At 33.3% G+C, this 17,597-nt stretch overlaps 1 protein-coding gene across 3 annotated transcripts in view; it reads left to right on the top strand.

The window, feature by feature from the left end:
- The window catches only part of LOC133522298 (uncharacterized), a 227,179-nt gene that overhangs the window by 93,221 nt on the left and 116,361 nt on the right, over positions 1–17,597 (top strand). The window contains exon 1 of one of the 3 annotated variants that reach the window (XM_061857584.1): positions 3,266–3,439. The exons of the other annotated variants lie outside the window; for them this stretch is intronic. The gene's annotated coding sequence lies outside the window, so the exon portion shown is untranslated. Of the gene's footprint in view, positions 1–3,265; positions 3,440–17,597 lie in introns of those variants that run through there. 3 annotated transcript variants of the gene reach the window in all.

Here is a 17,597-nt window from a genome sequence, read left to right as displayed (position 1 = left end):
GAAGGCACAGACCTATCCGACTTTCAGCCACAATTGAAAATTGTGTAAAAATATTTCAAACAGCTATTAAATTAATCAAATTAAATCAAACTAAATAATAAACGTCAATATTTTAAAAGTAAAACTCATTTATACCTAGTGAATTCGTATGAATTGGTAACAAAAAAAAACTATAACTCCCTAAGGTTCTTCCTGGCTTTTTTTTTCACAATCCATAACTCCCGTGGGAACAATATAGGCATTTGTCCTTCAGTACACCTGCATGAAATAAGATCTTTTTCGAGCGAGTGTGATGAAAATGCTCATGTCTATGATATAATCTGATGATACTATAAACACTAACGGCACTCTTTATTTATCTTTTTATTACAACGCCACCTAGCGCCGTCCGACTAAACGAATGCGGATGAAAATGAAAATGCTTAGTGCCTTTCACTTTGCTTCGTTGAGTTTGCTTAATACGTAGAACCTCAGCTGATTGCCGCAGCGGTACTGGTTTTAGTGCATAGATGGCGCATATTATATAATACTGATTTGATAGGTACAGGGTAAAAATATATGTAGGTAAGTAGAGTAAAATGCTAATATTATTTATTATTAGGGTATTAAATGATTAATATTATTTTACAGTACTTAGAATAGCCTACTTGTACAAATTAAGGTTTTAGGGAAAATAAACAGTTAGATATACTTACTCAAAGATACTAAAAACTAAATTAAATGATGATACTAAACATAAAAGTAATGCATGAATAAAATTAATCATAAATACTTACGTAAGTACAAGGATTTCCTCATACGGTTTATTTTGCCCCGAGAAAAATAAACTATGTATCTCTTACCCCACCTTACCATAATCAATATACATAGACATGTAAATAGAGTACTATGAACATCTTCATTCACTCTAGAGTATAAACAAACATAATGTAACAAAACACAAACGATGCATTGTCACTAATACCAAGAATCGAAGTTGTCAGTTCAATCAATGGACACCAATTCCATTAACGTTACGTGTGGAAATTAATGGGGGACACTTTCCTCCCTCAACATCTCAGGAAACTTTAGCTCGCATCGCTCACATCACTCTGATCGGTAACCTAAGCGCAGACATTAAATTCGAAAGAGGTTTACATAAAGGTCTTTATTTTAGCTCTCATTGAGCTTACTCGATGATACCAAAGCTTTTTTTCAGATACTTTTAATTTTCAAGAACCTTTTCTACTTTTAGGAACATGTCGAGTTAATCTGTTTTTAATGTCCACTTAGTCTCATAATACCCAACTCCTAAGTTTCAAACATAGACCAATTATTGACAACCTTTAGGATTTACGTACCACACCGCCATGGTGTTCGGCGATAGAATAGAAAAGAATAGAATAGAATAATTTTTATTCGTAAACACAAACAAGACACATTACATTACATAATATAACAAAAACAAACACCCACACGGGCCAATACTATGCACACTTTTATATCGGCGGTTTCTAAAATGAATACTGAAAACTTTACTCTTCCAAATCAGTACCCCTAGTGTAAAATAGCAAACGCAAACGTACGTCACGTTACGATATCGAATAAATTTACACTAGGGGTACGGAACATACTTGGGCTCATTCTACTCAAAATCGACAGCATTCTCCATCCTACCATTCATATGAGATGTCTCAAAGTATCCGTTCCATTACGTCACGTTTTAATGTTTTTTTTTTACTTGTACAGTCAGCATCAAAAGTAACGGATGAAACAACGCACCAAAGTATCTGATATTCCGGATAACTTTTCCAAATATAGATACATTTCTAAAATTCACGCTCAAAAGTATATCTTTTACAGTCCTCGTTGCTCTATATTAAAGACATCACTTTTTGTTAAGCTGTTACAGAATGGTAGATACTTATGAAACCTTATTTGATCCGCTACTTTTGATGCTGACTGTACGTGCGTGATGTAGTGGAAACTACAATTTTTATACAAAATTTTGGTACATTTTTTAACATCGGGATTGAATATGCTAGTAATTCTGAGTTGAAAGAACACAAACATCAGGACCTGTAAGAATCAGGTATATATTTAAGCTTATATAACTATTATTAAATTTTATGATACAAATTGCTCTAACTCACGACCTATAGTTTCAAAGTCACACGCCCAACCGCTCGGCTACCGATGCTTTGCTCGAAGGAACTTTCCCTATCCGGGATAGGCGTAATTACTACAGCTTTCCACACACCTGTCGGGAAACTATTCATTATCGATACTTCAGTTTTTCTTGTAAATAACGCCGGGAATTGAAAGTTAATTATTTCTATAAATTATCGACCTATCATTTCTGGCCCCCTAGCTTAGTGACCTTGCCGACGATGCATGCGTTCCCGGGTTCAAATCCTGGTAAGGGCATTTATTTGTGTGTTCATCACAGATATTTGTTCCTGATTTATGGATGTTTTCTATTTATTTATAAGTATTTATCTATAAGTGTCTATCTATTACATATATCATCGTCTAGTACCACAACACAAGCTTTATTGAGCTTACCGTGGGGATAGGTAGATTTGTGTAATAAGATTGCCCCATATTTTAAAAAAAAAAATTATTTATAATACCGTTATTATAACAATATTATAACATTGACTCTTTCACGATTTTTACACATTATTAAATTATAAAAAAGTTTCTATAATGCATTAAGGTGTACTTATAAGGATACAATATTTTATGTACAAAAATTAAGCATAAGATCCGTTTATTTCATGATGTCCACATAAAGACGTATAACCTTAACTCGTACTAATAAGGTAATAAGATACATGTGCGGAAAGTAGGATATTTGAATTACCTATTCGCACATGTATCGTATAACGTTTTACAGTACCTATGGTACTACTTTCCCGCACGTGTGCGGGAATGAGCACATTCCGTGCATATGTCGAAACTTTCAAGAGTAATATGTACTGTAAAACGTTGTACGATACACGAGCGAATAGATAATTCGCAACTCGTGTCGATTTAAAACACTCCCTTCGGTCGTGTTTTAATTTATCGCGAATTTCCTATTTTCTGCACTATTACAGTAGGTACATATGGCCCTTTAAATGTTTGACATAGGCACGGAAAGTGCTTATTCCCGCACTAGTGTAAAGTATATGTAGGTGTACTGAAAAAAGGTTTCGTTCCATACCTTTAATAGTAAACCGAAAAGCTATTAAAGTAAAGCGCTAGAGCTACGTATACGCTCGGCAAACTTGAAACCTCAACACCCAAGTTCACTAGTCCGGCACCGGCGTCCGATGCGCGCGCACGCGGCGCCATTTTGAATCCGAACACTTTGAATTTACTGGAGTTTTTGAGTTACTAGAGTTTTGAAAATGTGCGTGTGATTTGAGACTGTGATTGTGTATGTGTGGTTGGGGATTGAAATAGTGTTATAAAGGTGAGTTGTTTTTTATTTATTTTATTGTTTATTTTTAAGTAGATTAGGAGTGTTTTTTTTAAATTTTATATTAATAAATAAGATATTTTTTTGTTGACATTATTCATTTTGTAATAGTTGATCGGTGACAAAAAGGTTAAGTAGTTAGTATAGGTACTATATTTTTTTGTGGTCCTTATACAATGGGTGATTCTGTTTGTCACCAGGCTGTATTCCATGAACCTAAGAATACGTACCTAGGTAAATACTTAGTAACAATTTTTTTTTTACAACAAATAATAAAAATCATAGCTACAACAAATGATTTTTTTTTCAGCTTTCATTAAATGGATTCTTTAGAATAATAATACATATCAAATCTTCTGTGATTGTGAAACAAAATACATACTGTATCAATTTATATTGGTGAGGCATTTAATTAGTGGTGTTAAGTGAGGGAGGACAAAAGAAAAAAACCTTTAACATTTAAACATTTTAATTTTGAAACACCTTACGTATTTTTTTCGACTGGTTACTGTACTAGGTAACCGATAAAATTCATTTGTATTATAGTACTGTCACTAATGACTGTTAATTTCATGTAAGCATGTCTAAGCTAGGCTAGGTAAAGTAAAATCAGCATCAAAAGTGGCGGGTCGGACTACGCTTCAATAGTTATTTGTTTCACAAGGGGGCAAAGTTGTTTTTTAACCGCTCCTGCTATTATTGATACCCGAGCAAGTGAAAGATTCCAGGCACGAGGGTTAAACAAACTTTGCCTACGAGTGAAACACACAATTTTTCACCACACCAACGCGGCAACGCGAGGGAAATACTAACTATGAAATACCAAAAAATGTATACAAATCAATTTCAAATGAACGTAATAAAAAATATCAATTAAAATCATAATTTAAAAGTCAATTCTACTACCTAACATAAGGAAACAACTTAAAATTTGCATCTGATTACTTTGCGCCACATGTGGATAAAATGCTACTTTCTCATTAGTTTTTGAACAATCAAGAGGGCCTTTACCGGTTTGTGTCGTGAAAAATCATCTACCATTCTGTAATGGTGCTTCCAAATTGGCTGTTATAAAAGGTTATATAACATGATGTGATCCCTGTCACAATCTCAACATAATAAATTACTATCAATACTATCATGATGTCCCTGTCACACGATGTTATATAACATTTTATAACAGCAAATGTGGGTACCATAATAACTTTACAATAAGAGATATGTCTCTATATGTAGAACAATCACACAAACTGAAATACTGCATATGTATATAGTTAGATAATAAGAAGTTATTTCGTACGCCAAAAGGCACATCATAGCTGTTCCTTAGAATACTGAGTTATTACCTATTTATGTACCTGTGATGAACGAATAAAGCATTGAATTGAATTGAACTCTGACAGATATTTTTGACCACGAGCTGTAGAGATCTCTATTTGAAAAAGTATTCCGGGGTGGCAGGCACTTTCGAACAGACTCAATCTTATAAAACATATCCGATCCATATCGTCTCTTTAGAAAATTTTTGACGTATTTTAAAGTTCGAATCGGGCTGGAAGTGTTTCATCCGCTGTACTTTTTAACGTACTGTCCCAGTTCTAGTAATTATAGTACTAGGTACTACTAGTAGTTTTTTTTACGAGGACTAGGTCACTCATTTGGTTTTTGTACTCTAAGTTTTTACTGGACCTAATATTACCGTTTTTAAGCCAATTTTTTACAGTCTATGTCTCGTTACCTCAACGACCCGACTTCACAGCGGGTGTCGACCGCCAGTATTTTTTACTTTTAATACTTTTTGTCGTGCGGTGATACTCGTAGAAATTGTTTTCTTTTCAACACAATGAGTAGTAATGGCTATTGTCGGTTGTACAATTATTTATAATGGATAGGTTAGGCATGTAAGAAGTTTAATACGTACGTATGAAGCATCTGTTGGTAATTATTATAAGGTGACATTATAACGCTACGCTACGTACGGGTCTTTGATCTTGGATGGGGAATAATAATTCCAAATTGAGTCTGTTATTTTATATAAACTGCCTTGCTCTCAGTCGTTTCTTTTGGTACATCTTCCAAAATATACGACTTTCTTTGAATCATTCATGAATAATTTGAAATTCATTTTTTTTACCATCCTTTGACGTTCTCGTAGATATAGAGTATTACTTAGTGCTATAAATCCTCAACAATCCTCGGGCAGAAATAGTCAAAAGTGTTACTCATAAAGGCCTCCTGCTCGATAAAGGCCAAATCTAACATTTCCACAAAGTCTGCTGCCCTACCTGTTTACAACTATTTCCTTTATTCTTGGCTAGATACACCTTACTGGGAGTCTTCTCATAGCCATGTAAGAGCCCCTCTGCCTATAATAAAATAAAGGAATATATTGTGACATATTGTGAAAAGTGATTGGATACCTTAGGGCCATACTGAGAAGTATTTACTACGAAACCAACAACAAAGTTGAAAAAAAAATCTTGTATGTCCACTAAGATGCGTACGTCGCTACCCTAATGTAGTTGTATATGTCCTTAATGTTATTTTGATGCATAAGTCATACGTGTAATAACTATTCATCGCTATACTATCCAGCCTTTAAAAGTAGTTAGGAGTTTAAAAATAGAATAACTAGTTTTTACTTGATGAAATTGCTTTTAGACCGGCAGAAAGAGTACTGAGGCATAATATTATAGTTTCTATAGGTCAGTTTTTTTATCTACTCTCGGTGCAGTCTTGGATACATTTTGACGAGTACGAGTATTCTAGGTGATTTTATTTCCTTCAAAGTTTTACTTTTTGACAAATATGATGATTAGATATTTTCCTGCAAGATACACACAAAAATGGTGCTCGGTATCACAAAACGGAAACATTAAGTTAAAAATTATAATGACTGCTCTTGGCAGCATTTATTTGAAAATTATCCAACCCGAATACTGAATATGAAACTTGGTTTAAAAAAAATGTATGAAATATCTACAAGCCTTGATAAAAACAAGTATAATAAATAATAATAAATAAATAAATATTATAGGACATTATTAGTATAGATAGTGTAATTCGCGAAGACGCGTGCCTTGACTCGTAATGTCATGTTAATAAAGGTTAGATTTGACAAATCTGCGCGTCATCGTGGATGACATGAACTGTACCCGGTTAACTCGACTCTGACTCTAAACGTCATCAGCTTAAAGATCCGGCTACCTGCGGTCATCAACTATAATTTGTCGGAACTTTGTTACTGAGTATTGACCGCACATTTGCTTCCAAAAAAGACTAAGAGCTCATGAAAAACTTCCACTAATCTGCCATCCGGGAATTATTTTACTAATAAATAAATAAATGTTACGAGTATAGGACATTATTACACAAGTTGACTAAGTCCCACAGTAAGCTATATAAGGCTTGTGTTGTGGGTACTTAGACCACGATATATTTAACTTATAAATATTTAAATTTAATTTAATTTATTTATTTAAGAAACAAACAGTCTTTTATAGTTATATATAGCACAGGAACTTTTCTTAAAACTAGACTTACAGTTTCCTTAATGAAAATATTTTAACATCATGCTTATTAAGTAGTTTCTACATAGTAAAACAGAGCTATTTGTGTAAATATATAGAATACATCCATGACCCAGGAACAAATATCCGTGCTCATCTCAGAAATAAAACTAATAAATGGTTGGCTGGCAGAGAATGCCATTTGTCTTTAAGTCCGCCATTTGTACATTGTTGTATATGTCTTGTGCAATAAAGTTTAAATAAATAAATGCCCTTACCAGGATTTGAACCCGGGACCATCGGCTTGATAGGCTAATAGAGATTTATCTCTACAGTTCGCGTTCTAAATTATCTGCCACAGTCTAGTTCTACACACAAGGACTTATTTTTTATAAAGCTATTAGAGAATGATAGATACTTCGGACGCGCAGTCAGATCCACTACTTTTGATGCTGACTGTACTATGTTTAAAAATTTCGTTCATAAATCCAGTAGCCATAATCTAAACCGGCTAGGATAAAACTAAGATTTCATTAATTACGATTCATTAAAAATAACAAGAAATCTGATTGCCTTAGTTTATCAGGCTATAGAATTAACGAGAATATTCATATGCAAAGAAATGTGAAAGCACCATCGAGATATAACTTTCGTACGTAAAACGATATCTCGTTCAGTAATACTCGTACCTGCCTCATTAAAATAAGATCACTGTATGAGTTTAGTGTTGTACCATTCGGTTTGATGAACGCAAAGCTTTATGATTATTTATTATAATTAAATATTACAATACAATACAATAGCAGGTAACTACATTACAAAACCACATTTAGTTTGAGTGTAGAGTGGTATCTCTCATTTTCTACTTAATAAATAAATTATTTATTCACGACCAAGTAACATTATATTACAGTATCATAAATACCACAATTTGTAGTTCTATAATTTACATGCGTTTAAATTTGAATAAGTATATGGATATATGTAACCTTGCCTACTTACCTTACCTACTACTTACCTTTAATGCTTACTAATTTGCATTTTTCTCTGTCACTCTAATTACGTCTTCATTGGAGAAAAGGAGAAAGATCTTCGCAAATAGCGAATTTCGCGGTAGACCCGTGTTGGTTCACTGTAGCAAATGTCGGTATATTAACGGTCCGACGACGTAAACGAAAATTAAAAAATCTAAGTCTTAGATTCAGCATTTTTGGCTATGGAGCCCTGGAAATGTATCTAGGCTGTAATTTATCCAAAATGCAGCAAAAAAGCTGAATTGTAACAAAAATATCCACATTTACACAGGTAACTTTGATCACATTTTTATCTAGATACTATTTATCTAGAATTTGCCGTGCCTTATGAATTTGGGCTAATTTACCTTACTTGTATCTTAGGGCTCCTCTACACGATGGGCCACAGTCTAAGGGACGCAGCTATGCGGTGGAAGTGGAATGAGATAGCAATATCACTTACTCCCTCTAACGCATAAATGCATCCCTTGGACTGGCCTGCACTGGGCCATCGTGTAGAGGAGCCATTAGGGATCACTACTTATATCGTATATCGTTTCGTATATCGCAGTCTTAACGATTACTTTTACCTCATTTAGGCACTTTTGTAATAATTATTTTCTTGTCTTTAGACAAAGTTACATAAACACCTATATATACTATATACTATCATTATGAATGTTGTAAACTTTATTAACCATCAGATTTAAAGTCCATGCAATAAAAATTGAAACAATTAGCAAATTGCGACCATTCTGAATGGGGACACAATCAAGCCAAACCGTGTTAAAGTGTAATTGAACCTTAATTTCATGGTATTGACGGTTGCGTAGTTTTGTGAAATAATTGTTCTTCTTGACCTGCGATTTTGCATAATTTTATAACTATATGTAGTTATTATGTAAATTTCGTAATAAATTAATACTGTAAATGTGTTGATATCAAAAAGAGACCGAGCATTCATGATTAAACAATTAATTTATATATATTTAAGAATTGATTTCTATGTATTTATATATTATATATGTCGTTGTCTCAGTACCCACAACACAAGCCTTATTGAGCCTACAGTGGGACTTAGTCAATTCGTGTAATAATGTCCTATATTATTTTAAATTTTTATTTAATTAAAGCAAAGAATGATAAATAACCATAGTTCAATTCCGAAAGCAGAAACTCTTCACAACTTTGCAGGAGACTAAACCACTGTGGACGTAATTTAAGATTATTTTTATTGTGATATTAAAATATTGGAACACGACACGGAAAGTAACTTTTATTGTGTGGAAGGAATGTCGGCTCTCATTTCCTTTTAAGACAAACCATAGATAGAAGAAAGGATTAAGGAAGTTTAGTGCATTAGTTCTTGATAAATAAACCGAACAGTAGGTTAGTGTTGATAAGATAAGTAACAATAGATACTCCACGTTAATTAAGAGTTGAGAAAATAGTACATCATGCAAACTCTCCATCAATCAGGCATTACTGTCACTGAGAATGCAAAAAAAGACTTAAAATAGATCGCATAGTTTCTTCTCTAGTAGATTTCAATCAACAGACAAATAATTTTTCGTTTGCGACTCATGTGTAATTCAGATGTGTAGTTCAGATGTGTAGTCATATGATCCATTTACTAGGCACCTGGGTTACGTCTGTCTAATGCCATTTTGTAATTTGACTTTTTATATGACATTTTAACTTATTTATTTGTTAGCTTTATTTAATTCTTGGACATTTTACTATGTAACATTCAAACTGTATAAGTGGATGACTTTTTTTACTATGAAAAATTCACGCGACTTTTTTCGCTCGTGTTTTCTTCTATATTGTACTTTTAATTTAAACTTGTAAAGTTGTATTAATGTGTGCTAAAATTTAGTTGATAATTATTTGCATGTCGTGTCTTTGACTGAATGCTGAAACGTGTATAACCTTCTCTGTTATCATCTTGTACCGTACATATTCTGGCAAATAAAGAAATTCTATCATTATATTATATTCTAATAAAATTTCATAATATAATTTATAATACAGTTTATCAAACTGCAAGCTCGTTGATGGTGTAATATTGTATTGTATAGTGAATAAAATCGACACAACTTAATGTAATAAAACCTAGCATGACAAAAAACATTAAAGCCCTGTCCATTTATATTAAAATATTTCAAACTGTGTATAAATAGCCGAAATCATCATGAACCTTGAAGTTTATATATCACGTTTAATATAAAAATAAAAATACTCTTACTTTAATTTCGTGCGATTAACCTTCACAAATCGAAACGCTTTTAATTATAACTGCGATTATAAGTGTCCTCAAGTCAAAGGAACTAAAATTATTAGGTAGCTGCATTGTCATATAAGAATAAGGTCAAATGAGACACTAAATTGCCTATTGAGCACTTAAATCTAGAATTAGGACTATTCGTATTTTTCCACCTGATTTGATATTGGTGGAAATGCCTATACATTTTATCCTGTACTGACTCTATTTCTAAGAGCTCCGTACAAAACTTTGTTCACGGAGCTCTTGTGGGATCAGTTCGGTCTGTCAAATCGGTTAAAATGGGTTTTTCTCACAGACCGTATGATGTAGACACCTTAAATTGAATAGTTTTATCAATTACCACTAACACTATGAATATCAAAAACGCTTTTTTCTAATTTTAGGGGGTAATTTAGTTAGTTAGTTTAGTTAAGGGGGATAAGCTAAATATTAAAGATTAGGGCCACTATAACCCACTAGAGTAGATCTCTACTACTTGCTAAACTAAATAGAGTTCAACGGAAATAAAGTATCTAAATTTCATGTTAATTTTTCCCATAACGAAGTTGTTGACCAACTCAGATATTACATAATACGTAAAATATAACTCGGAAGGTTCGGCTTTGGGTTAATTAGGTACGTATCTCCGTTACGTAATATATCAAGAAGTTACATTTCCAAACCGATTTCCAGGTATAATTTATTTTATGTTTCCTTACCAGGTGAGATATTTTATTTGTAATAAACAAGCGGTGTTTCTTTGAATGTACACGGCACCTAAAGCCATGTGTTATAAGTTAAAGCTTTAAGTACATAGTTTTTATTTAGGGAAAAATAATAATATACTTACTTAGCTAATCTATATCAGTCATTTCTTCATCTCTCTGAAGAAAATAAGTAAGGTTAGGTGGGGTAAGAAGAACTATAAAACAAGGGGTATACTTCCAGGGAAAATAAACAGTTTCAGATACTTAAAATATATATATATATATATAGAATAAATGATAATATCAAAAATAAACTTAATGCATAAATAACATCGACTTAAAAATACCTAAGAAGAAGGACTTCCCTCATACGGTTGTTATTTCATGAATTAGGGTTATTTCTTCAAAAAAGTTTTCTTAAAAGTAAAGTCTATTTTGTTCAAAACTCGCACAAAGTCTCACGTCTAAGTCAAAGTCTAATATAAACATTAATATCCTGCTTCGAATCAAATAAAACTTTCGAACATACCATACAACTATTAATCAGCTTGCTCTCAGACTTACCCAAGTCTTCACAAATCTATGAATAAGTTTGCATACATTCGCGGATACAAGGCGTCCGTAAATTACCGACTCTCCGACTTTTTTATATGAATTGCTTACGTAATTACTACTTCATAAACATAAACAGTTATCTAACGTAATGCTGGAGCAAGTAAAATGAAAATTGATGTGAATAGGGATAGGAATGGCTGGAGTGAATAGGGACAAACTTTTTAACGTGATTTACCTGACTATTTCTTACAAAATTCTTACACAAATTGGATCAGGAAGTTTTTGTAATAAAGTTTGAACCTATTAAATATCATTCACTCATGCAGAGTCACATACATCACGGTTTATATAATTTTAAACAGTGGATTGTTTCTCAATTTTATAGCAAGTTTTCATAGTATTATTATTTACTATTGAAGTAGTTTACGATGGCACTTTCGAGAGGCTTTATAAAATCCCTTGCAATGTTGAGACTGTTTATAATAATATTAGTATTCTGGGTTAGAATTGTAGCCATATACAGCGTGGGCCAATTAAACCCGACAGATTTTAAAGGTGTATTTTTGACTGCGTTTAGAGACTAAAATGTCATACAAAGTTTCTTGAAATCGATATTGTTTTACAGATAATGTAATTTTTTGTGAAAATTGTTTCTGTTATAACTTAGTGAAAAACGCCTTTCTAGCTATGACGCTGTTACTATGTGACTTGGTTTAGACATATCTACTGACAGACTAAATTTTAAGGTAAACTCGCAATTTTTATATGTAAATAACAGAAACTTTACTTATTCGTTGTAATAGTTTTTCACAAATTTTTTGCAGGAAATGCAAAAAAAAAAATTTTTTTTTTGCTAATTTGTCCAAAACTTATGTATACAACATTTTTTGCTCTTTATGATCTCAGGAATGCGTGGTTAAAGTCTGTTGGATTTAATTGGGTCATGCTGTATATGTGCAAAGGATATACGAAACAAAAAGTTGATTCTGTTAAAAAATAACGGTTTTATTACGACTTAAAAAGTGCCCGATGCTCCCCTACCTAATACATAGGTTTGCCCATAAATGGCCTCCCACAATCTTCCATTAATCGCAATACGTCAGACAAATGCGTTCTCCAATCGGAAACCAGTATTTATAATTATTCGCTGGCTTTAACATAGTTTCCAGCGTGCAACGGCAAACCGTATACAGGATGTCTTAAAATAGGGGAAACAAAATAGCCGAGGCATCTGACGAGCAAAATTTTGAGAAGGATATTTTCAAAGTAATTGAAATAAAAAGCAATGATGTCCTCCCAGACGTATCCGTCGACGACGACACCCAGACAAATCAGATATTTTGTAAATTCTGACGTGCATGGGCTAGAACGTGACTTGCGAAACCGAGTTTTGTTTTAAACTTCCGGCCGCAAGTCGTGCAGTCAGCTCGCCATTCGAGTCGTAGTCGTAGTCGGCCAAGATTATTCTGCGCGACGGCCATATCATCAAGTTTGTGTTCAAGTTTCGCGCGGCGTGCCTTATTTTTTGTTACCTTCTAATTTCCTGGCTTTATGTGTCTTAAGACGAAAATGGATGACCTCCCCGGAACCACCCTTCCATACAAACGCAGTCCCCATTTTCCTCTCTGGATATATTATTGAAAATTTAATGATTTTGATACGATTTGATGTATATCAACCACAGCTATGTCTCTTTGTTTTTTTAATGTTTAATTATTATAAGAGTTACGACTGTAACGAGCATTTAAAAATGAGTAGGGAATTTATTTTTCGCTGCTAATTGTTATGATAATTAAAAAATCGGAAAAATTCAAACTAAAGGACATAGCTCTAGCATACTACACATCAAATTGCGCAAAAATATAACGTCAATATCCAGAGAGGAAAATGGGGACTTCGTTTGTATGGAGAAGCCGTCGTCCCCTTTCCTCACCACACAAAAGTGTTAATATGCCTTAACAATTATCTATATATATTTTAATAGCTAACATAGGTAGCGTTTCTAACTTTCTGCATTTAGAGGGAAGAATAGCTTTGCGATCTTAGCGAAATTAAAGTTACTTTTACTATGAAATTCCATTTCGGGAGAAAACGTTTTCCACTACTTAACTAAATCTTAACAAATCACTTTGATTTTGATGTCAATCGCTATAATCGCGTTTCGCTTTTACAAAATTTTTTTTTTTGCAAATTTTGAAAATAGAAAACCTATACAAAACCTAGTACTTCATTGTGTCAATAACATGCTAAAAAATCATGGAGAATATTTAAAAGTGGAAAAACGTTTTATCTTTTTGTATGGATGATCACGTGGTTATACTTCCCTCTTAAAACACAAGAAAACGAGTTCTGTGAAGGAAAGGTAAGATTAATTTAGTGCAGCCAAAACAGTTCGTATTTTTAGACTCTCGTATAATCCGAGTATGTTATTATAAATGTCGATTGGAAAGCGGTTCAAACATTCGCTCTTACATTTATATTTTTTATTGCAATTTCAGATTTTAAAACATTTATTTTGCCAGTGTCATGATTATGACAACTAACTATAGGAACTGTGTTCCCTTGATCTATCTAAATATTGACTTGTTGTTAAATAGGGGCATCTACGTCTTGGCTTCGTCTCCACGCACGCCTCCCAAATGTCCGGAACACCATTGATACGTGATCGGTAAAGACATACACATATTACCAAACCGAAATAACATATATATACGCAAACTTTTATTTCTATTTAGAAAACACCTTTATTTATTAAATCAAATATACTTCATTATCATAAATAAGAACACAATACTCTTAACGATTTACCAATTAAAAAACCGGCCAAGTGCGAGTTGTACTCGCGCACGTAGGGATCCGTACCATTATCTATAAAAATGGCAAAAAAATAATGTCGGTTGTATGGGAGCCCCCTTGAATATTTATTTTATTCTGTTTTTTAGTATTTGTTGTTATAGCGGCAACAGAAACACATCATCTGCGAAAATTTCAACGCCTAACTATCAACGTTCATGAGATGACGGACGGACGGACGGACAGTGGAGTCTTAGTAATAGGGTCCCGTTTTACCCTTTAGGTACGGAACCCTAAAATGTGCCACTTGTTTATGTAGAACTATAATTTTGTATTTTAACCCTATGGACTACGAAATCACAGCGCAGCCTTATATTTATACCTAAACTCAAGTTAAAAATGTTCTACTCGTATATACAAGGTGTAATCCACCTTATTACAGCAACAATAGTATAAGGTGTAACAAAAATTGTGGGGATCCGTTTAAGGGACTATTCGGTATCATGTTCTAATCATGGAAACCTAGAAGAAAATTTTTCCTTACGTGGGAGGTTGGCTAACTTCGACGACCTGCCCCATAGACATTTTTTTTTACCTAATCAGAACATACCGAATATGCTTTTAAACGGATCCCCGCTTGTTACACCTTGTATATCTTTGAAGCTTTTATCTACATCCAAGAAGAAATGATACATCAAGTAAATAAACAATAAAATAAAACGGTACTGCCATGAACTCACAGTGAAGTTGTTCTATTATAACGGTGCGACCACACATTCGCGAATGCACCGCCGTAACATTTTACCGACCAAAGAAAATGAGCAGAAGGAAGCTCAGAGGATGGAATCGTGGGGAGAAATGAGTATTTTTTACATTATTGATATTAAATAATGTATAGTAAAAAATAAAATAAAAAAGACTTTCATTCCACCTAATATTAACAATACTTAAAAAAATATTTACAACTTACAAACTTAACTACTTAATTGCTATTTGCTGCTATGATGATTAGTGGACCACTTCGCGAGTAAAGGCCTCCCCCAGGTTCCGCCATTCTGAGCGGTCCTGCGCGGCATCATGCCATTTGTGTGGTATGGTGTTGGTGACGTCATCAACCCCTCTTATGGTTGGTCTGCCAGATTTTCTTTTTCTTTGTCGCCATTTCCAAAGTGTCACAAGTTTGGTCCATTTTTGGTCCATTTTCCTCGCTACATGGCCTGCCTGCCCATTGCCATTTCATTTTTCTCGTTTTCTCTTTTATTTTTAAATAATGTATATAAACATAAGTTGACGTACTTCGGAAGTAAAAAACTTCATTCGTTCATACATTGAAATTTGCGTTACTAAACTAAATCAAAGATTTATATCAGTTCGAGGTCACTTAAAATTGCGTATTAAGAGGCTGTCAACACCCAATGTCCTTGAAATTGATGTTACTTAAACAGTTTTTTAAGAAAGACTATTTGTTTTAGTCAAGTAAGAAAAATATATGTTCATATTAATTATATTTCAAAGACCGTGGTTGTACTCGATACATGATTGAACGAAATCGGCTCGATAGAAAATAATTGCAAAGATTGGTCTTAAAATCACAATTAAACGGTTCTATGTCTTTATTGTTTTGACTTATGGGTCTGCAATTAAAATCACAATTTCAAAACATTTATATCTAAACCGCTATTAAGTTAAATATTACACTAATAATCCACTTTTTTTTATTTAAATATTTTTCTTATTATTCCCTCGCCCAGGCCCAGTAACATGCGACAGTGCTATCTCATTTACTCCGATACAAATAGACAGTGTGCGCGCTTTAGGTATTGACAGCCTCTTAAGTATTTCTGACACAAGATTTTGCATTACTCTAAATTGCGAAAAAGACGGAAAACAGGAATATGCAGTCATTCATATATCGTGATCAGAAATATGTGTTTCTTACTCCGTACACTTAGTATAAACAATTGTTCGTAAGAATATGCAGAAATCCGTGAATCTATTTTGTAATACGTAATAAAATATTAAACTTAAATTTACTGTATCATCCGGTCCCAACTTTTTACTCGTACATATAACAAATTATTCAATTCAACCTCTTTTATTTGCTGGCTGAAAACTTAAAAAAATACATTGACAATTACAAATTTCATAAAATTACGCGACGAATTGCGATTAAGTCACGTGACTAGTAGGTTGACCTTGAATGTTGTTAAATAGGGATAGTTTTAAGGGTTCCGTAGCCAAACGGCAAAAAACGGAACCCTTATAGATTCGTCATGTCCGTCTGTCTGTCCGTTTATGTCACAGCTACGTTTTTCCGAAACTATAAGAACTATACTGTTCAAACTTGGTGAGTAGATGTATTCTATGAACCGCATTAAGATTTTCACACACAAAAAAAAAAAAAAATTTTGGGGGTTCCCCATACTTAGAACTGAAACTCAAAAAATCTTTTTTCATTAAACCCATACGTGTGGGGTATCTATGGATAGGTCTTCAAAAATGTATTCTAAACTAAATAGTTTGCGCGAGAGACACTTCCAAAGTGGTAAAATGTGTGTCGTCGTCCCCCCCCCCTGTAACTTCTAAAATAAGAGAATGATAAACCTAATATATTGAGGTTTCTAATATCATTTTTTTCTAAACTGAATAGTTTGCGCGAGAGACACTTCCAAAGTGGCAAAATGTGTGTACCGTTTATTCGTGTGATGAGCATGGATATTTGTTCCTGATTCATGGGTGTTTTCTATGTATATTTAAGTATTTATATATTATATATATCGTTGTCTAAGTACCCTCAACACACGCCTTATTGAGCTTACTGTGGGACTTAGTCAATTTGTGTAATAATGTCCTATAATATTTATGTATTATTTATATTTATTATTTATAGGTAAAAAACTTAAGTAAGTCACCCGTTGTATGCAGCTGTGACGTGTTCGAATAGACATTTGTTTTGTTTGTGTGTGTCTTTTAAACATGTATTGTCTATTCGAACACGTCACAATGAAAAATCTAAAAAAAAATATATGATATACATTAGCATGCAAACTTCCACCGAAAATTGGTTTGAACGAGATCTAGTAAGTAGTTTTTTTTTAATACGTCATAAATGGTACGGAACCCTTCATAGGCGAGTCCTACTCGCACTTGGCCGCTTTTTTTTAAATTAATGATATAATGAATAGAGCTTATTCATTGTGATTTGATCTAAATCTCCCCGTTAGTTTAATGAAGCTCTATCGGGAGATGAGGTTACAGTTTACGGTTTAGAATTGTTCAGTATTATCCGTATATTCACCTTTTTAGAGT

This window comes from Cydia pomonella, chromosome 10 (assembly GCF_033807575.1).
Source record: "Cydia pomonella isolate Wapato2018A chromosome 10, ilCydPomo1, whole genome shotgun sequence".
NCBI classification, from domain to species: Eukaryota; Metazoa; Arthropoda; class Insecta; order Lepidoptera; family Tortricidae; genus Cydia; species Cydia pomonella.
This window is presented reverse-complemented; position numbering and strand designations above follow the sequence as displayed.